Raw genomic sequence first — 6428 nt, forward strand, 5'->3', positions numbered from 1 at the left:
TTGGGGTGGGGGCAGCATGAGGAGCCTCCTGGCTGCTCCTACAGGTAGGAGCCAGAGGGGAGACATGCCGGCTGCTTCCCAGGAGCCGTGCAGCCAGAGGCTAGCAGGAAGCCTGTCAGCCCTGCTGTGCACCACCACCAGGCAGTCAATCAATGGCCCGGTCAGCAGTGCTAACAAGAGCCACCAGGATCCCTTTTCAATCAGATGAAAACTGGACACCTGGTCACCCTACTTGGTAGAATACTTCTCCATGAGGAAGACTTTCCCCCCAGTTTCTGTGATCTTCCTTTCTCCTCCCCAGTGCTTCCTGTGCTTGTGTGGTGCTACTTGTTTCCATAATCCCTACTTTCCCCAGCCAGAGGAATAAATGTCTTCTTGCCACTGAGCAAGCCACTTAGCATAAACATTGTGGTCAAAGTATGGTTGTTAAAAGTTAAGTACCTTCCCCTTGTCCCCAGTCTGGAATGTACTTGCTGCATGTGCTTGTCATAGTATCTTTCCCCAATCTGAACCTTAGAGTCCAGAAGCTGGGGTACTAGCATGAATTCCTCTAAGCTTAATTACCCGCTTAGATCTGATAAGCTGCCACCAATCAGGAATTCGAGTGCCTGATACACTCTGGTCCCCCCAAAACCTTCCCTGGAGACCCCCAAGACCCAGACCCCCTAGATCTTAACACAAGGAAAGTAAACCCCTTTCCTCACCGTTGCCTTTGTCAGCCTTCCCCTCCCTGGGTTACCCTGGAAGATTGCTGTGATTCAAACCCCTTGAATCACAACACAGAGAAATTAGGTCTGCTGGAGAGAGAGACAGATTCATGCTCCGTGAACCTGAAACAAAGGGATTCCACCCTTCCCCTCCCTTCTCCTTCCCTGTTAAGTACAGACTCAATTCCCTTGAGCCTCAACAAGGGGGAAAAAAATCAGACAGGTCTTAAAAGCAAAACTTTTAATAAAAAGAAAGAAAAAAGTAAAAGGTCTATCTCTACAATTTAGATGTTAAAAAGTTACAGGGTCTGTCAGCTTAAGAAATTGGAGAAACAGCCTCCTCCAATAGAAATACAATTTAAAATACTTCCAGCCAAATACACATTTGCAAATAAAGGAAAACAAATAAAAAGACTATACCGCCTTTCTACATTTATACTTACAAAATTGGAATAGAAGATTAGAGAGCCTGTAGGTACGTGTGGTCACTCTCAGAGCCCAGAGAGAAAACAAAGCAAAACCCAAAAAACACAAACAAAGGCTTCCCTCCACCGAGATTTGAAAGTATTTTGTCTCCTAATTGGTCCTCTGGTCAGGTGTTGCAGGTTACTATTTGTTAACCCTTTACAGGTGAAAGAGACATTAACCCTTAGCTATCTGTTTATGACAGTGCTGTCAGCACTGGTAGATTCTCATGCATATAGGCCTTCCGTGACAGTAATTTCATGATACACGTTCATAATATCATCTGGAATTCATAAGGTGTACAGACAGAGCCCCAGACTCATCATATTCTGTCCTTTAAATTTTCCGTAAGGTATTTCGTGTTGTTAAAGGTGCCAAGTTGGCAGCCCTGAAGTCCTCTATTAACAGTTCATTCAGCAGCACCTTACGCTTCCCAACACTGTTTTGGCAACGTGACTCACTCTTAAGGTATGTCTGCAGGTCAATCATACGCTTATGGAACTAGATTTAATCTAATGAACTCAGGCACCAATAGCAGCCAAGCCACAGCAGCGTGGGCTTCAGCATGGTCTCTATAAGTTTGCCCTGGATAATTGGCTGTAGGGCTACCACCTTTGAAATGCAAAAAGAGCGCCCCCTGTCATAACCTAGTCCCAGATTTGGACCTTAGCGTCCAAAATATGGCGGTTAGCATGAAAACCTCCAAGCTTAGTTTCCAGCTTGGACCTGGTAAAGCTGCCACCACCCAAAAAATTAGAGTGTTTTGGGGCACTCTGGTCCCCCCAAAAACCTTCCCTGGGGACCCCAAGACCCAAATCCCTTGAGTCTTACAACAAAGGAAAATAAACCTTTTCCCTTCCCCCCTCCAGGTGTTTCTGGAGAGATACACAGAAGCAAGCTCTGTGAATCTAAACAGAGGGATTCCACCCTCTCTATTTCCAGTCCTGGAAACAGAAGTACTTCCCTCTTCACCCAGAGGGTATGCAAAGTCAGGCTAGTAAATCTAACACACACAGATTTCCCCCAGACTTCTTCCTCCCACCAATTCCCTGGTGAGTACAGACTCAATTTCCTGGAGTTCCCCACTAAAGAAAAACTCCAACAGGTCTTAAAAAGAAAGCTTTATATAAAAAGAAAGAAAAAGTACATAAAAATGGTCTCTCTGTATTAAGGTGACAAATACCGGGTCAATTGCTTAAAAGAAATATGAATAAACAGCCTTATTCAAAAAGAATACAATTCAAAGCACTCCAGCAACTACACACATGTAATTACAGAAAACAAACCTATCTTTTTGTACTTACAACTGGGAAACAGAAGATTAGAAAGCAGGAAATAGAAAAATCCTTCCCATAGCCGAGAGGGACAGATCTAAGACAAAGGACTCAGACACAAACTTCCCTCCACTCAGATTTGAAAAAGTCTTGTTTCCTGATTGGTCCTCTGGTCAGGGGTTTCAGGTTACTTCTTTCCAGGTGAAAGAGACATTAACCCTTAGCTATCTGTTTATGACACCCCCCCCACAAGACAAGCCCACCACAACCCCAGCGCAAGGCATCTCTGCAACCCATCCCACTTCAACAGCTACTCATATAGTACAGATAACACATATAGAACAGGTCCATAATATGGCATGTCTCCTCACTCTTGTGTGACTCACACCCTCTCTCACACATGCACACGGTGCGCTTGCCAGTTGGTGGGGAGACAGCTGCTGTATTTTCAACAGTTTTGATCTGTTATCGCTTAAATCACAGACGTGGGAACACTGCAGCATCTTTAGCAGGACACAGAAACTTTTAAGATTGGACATCCCAGTGTATTGTGATAATAACACAAATCTTTACACCCACATAAAAAAACTTGGCAGATTAAATTATTTTTCTGGCATCTGGAAAAGCCATAAAAACACCAGCCAGGTCAAGCAAATGCCAGCCAGGTGGTAACCCTACTTGGGTGGCTAACCTGGGCCAAAGTCCATGCTGCCATGGCTTCAGTGCTACTGGTACCTAGCTAGCTTGAGTATATTTACATGTGCTGCAATCACACCTCCAATTGCAGCATAGACATACCCTGAGACCCTCTCTACACATGCATGGCAGAACCTGCCCCAACTGGGGGTCCAGGGCCCTCTGCCCCTACCCCTCCTCTTCCACTTGAGGGCCGCCCCCCCGGCCCCGGAGGAAGCTGGAGCGGACCAGGAGCTGCCGGCCCTCCATCTGCCTAGAGTGAGGGGGTTGAGAGCAGCCCCCGGCCTGTGTCCCCACCCCGCGGGCCCCCCACCCAGGGCAGGACATGCACAACTCTTACCTGAACTCGGCACCGGCCAGGGGCCCACAGCCTGGCCATGGCAAGAGTCTCGTGAGCAGCTGTGGGGAGCCACGGCACATCCTCCACCTGCCTGGAGTGAGGGGGGGTCAAGAGCAGTCCGAAGCCCGTGTCCCTGCTCAGGGCAGGTGGAGGGTCTGAAGTGCAGCACCCCCACAGCTGCCCAGGCTCTTTGTAAGGGTTGCCAACTTTCTCATCTCACAAAATCAAACACTCTTGGCCCACCACTTCTCCGAGGCCCTGCCCTCATTCACTGAAACCCCCCTCCCTCTGTCACTCACTCTCCCCCACCCTCACTGACTTTCACCGGGCTGGGGCAGGGGTTGGGGTGCAGGAGGGGGTGAGGTCTCTGGTGGGGATGTGGGCTCTGGATTGGGGCTAGGGATGAGAGGTTTGGGGTGTGGGAGGGGGTGAGGGGTGCTGGGTCCCAGCGGTGCTTACCGTGGCCCCCGGAAGCAGCCACCAGGTGCTTGCAGCCCCATGGCACATGGGCAGCCAGGGAGGCTCCGTGTGCTGCCCTTACACCCGCAGGCACAGCCCCCGCATCTCCCACTGGTCGCAGTTCCCAGCCAATGGGAGCTGCAGAGCCGGCACTCAGGGCAGGGGCAGTGTGCGGAGCAACCCTGGCAGCCCATGGGCTTAGGGGCCGCAAGGATCTGGTGGCGGCTTCTGAGAGCTGCACAGAGCTAGATCAGGCAGAGAGCCTGCCTTAGCCCTGGGCCCTCGCTGCGCTGCTGGCCGGGTTTTTAACATCCCAGTCGGTGGTGCTGACTAGAGCTGCCAGGGTCTCTTTTCGACCAGACGTTCCAGTCAAAAACTGGATGCCTGGCAACCCTAGCTCACCGGCTGGGGAGTTAGTTTCCTTATTGTAGAGAGGGCCTAGATGTTGAGTCTCCAGCTCAGGGCTGAGAGGACAGTTTGGTCTCCACAGCTCATTCAGTCTTTGGCCACTCTACTAAGACTGCCAATAAGGGTGTTCATTTGGGGCCAAACGTGGTAGTGGACACATTCACTCGGAACTGGGCTGAGGCCAGACTCAGTTCTCATAGACCTACAAAGAAACTAGCAAACTCTCATTTACTGCTTACCTGGCCTGGATTTGAACTAGTGATGGAAAACTCTGTATCCTTCTTACTCCGACTGTCCCAGGAACCATCCAGTGTCTCTAAGCTATGAGTATTCCTAATAAAGCACTGGTATGTATGCTCTAGTTATGTGACATATACGTGACAGGTACAACAGCTACCATACCCCATCCCATATGCACTATGTTGGGTTTCACTCTCTCTATATATATATTGTGATAGACCCAGGTCAGTTGGGTACAGCAGAATAACAGGAGGCAGATATACTGGCCAGTGGGTTAACAGTTTTCTGTTCCCTGACTGACCAGAGCAGGGACTGCTCCAGGCTAATGAGAACACCTGAGTCTAATTAACCTGCAAAGAGTCAGGTGAGGCCATTCAGTTAATGTGACCAACTGACTCTAATTAAGGCCCTGCTGATACTATAAAAAGGGCTCACTTCAGTCAGATAGAGAGGAGCCAGAGGCGAGGAAGTGCGGCTGAAGGACTGGTTACTGAAGATGCCCTCAGACCATCATTAAAGGAGCCCTAAAGTAAGGGTGAAGAAGGGAGAAGCAGGAGAACTGTGGGGAAGTGGCCCAGGGAAATGTAGCAACTCTTGCAGTGAAAGGTTGGCTGCCAACAACTGCTACCATTAGGGTCCCTGGACAGAACCTGGAGTAGATGGCGGGCCCGGGTTCCCCCCAACCCACCACTACAAGAACATCTCCTGGGAGGGGGAGTCAGGCCCCTGTCAGGACAGGAGGCTGAACAGCGACTGTGGGAGTTCTCTCACCAACCTCCTGGCAGGCCTATGATGAAAAGGGCTCAGTAGACTGTAACCCTGGCCCTAGAGAGAGAAGGGCTACGTGGAGGGTCACAGTGAGCCACTGAGGCTAGGATAAACCGCCTAGAAGCACAGGACCCACGGGAGCAAGGTCAGAGCTCTGCCACAATATATATAAAAGAACATAAGAGCATAATAACATAAGAGCAGCCATACTGGGTCAGAGCAAAGATCCATCTATCCCAGTATCCTGTCTTCCAAAAGTGGCCAATGTCAGGTGCCCCAGAAGGAATTAACAGAACAGGTAATCAAGTGTCACCCATTTTCAGCTTCGGGCAAACAGGGACGCCATCCCTGCCCATCCTGGCTAATAGTCATTGATGGACCTGTCCTCTGAATTTATCCAGCTCTTTTTTGAACGCTGTTATAGTCTTGGTCTTCACAACATCCTGTGACAAGGAGTTCTACAGGTTGACTGCATTGTGTAAAAAAACAAAACAAAAAAAACACTTCCTTTTGTTTGTTTTAAACCTGCTCCCTATTAATTTCATTTGTTGGCTCCTAGTTCTTGTGTTATGAGAAGTAGTAAATAACACTTCCTTATTTACTTTCTCCACACCAGTCATGATTTTATTGACCTCTATCCTATCCCCCTCTTAGTCGTCTCTTTTCCAAGATGAAAAGTCTCAGTCTCATTAATCTCTCCTCGTTTGGCAGCCGTTCCATACCCCTAATCATTTTTGTTGCCCTTTTGTGAACCTTTTCCAATTCCAATATCTCTTTTGAGATGGGGCGACCACATCTGCACACAGTATTCAAGATGTGGGCGTACCATGGATTTACATAGAGGCAATATGATATTTTCTGTCTTATTATCTATCCCTTTCTTAATGATTCCCAACATTGTTTGCTTTTTTGATTACATTGAGTGGATGTTTTCAGAGAACTACCCACAATGATTCCAAGATCCCTTTCTAGAGGGGTAACAGCTAATTTTATATGTATAGTTGAGATTGTTTTCCAATGTGCATTACTTTGCATTTATCAACATTAAATATGGAATGCACAGTACTACAG

This window comes from Gopherus flavomarginatus, chromosome 2 (assembly GCF_025201925.1).
Source record: "Gopherus flavomarginatus isolate rGopFla2 chromosome 2, rGopFla2.mat.asm, whole genome shotgun sequence".
NCBI classification, from domain to species: domain Eukaryota; kingdom Metazoa; phylum Chordata; order Testudines; family Testudinidae; genus Gopherus; species Gopherus flavomarginatus.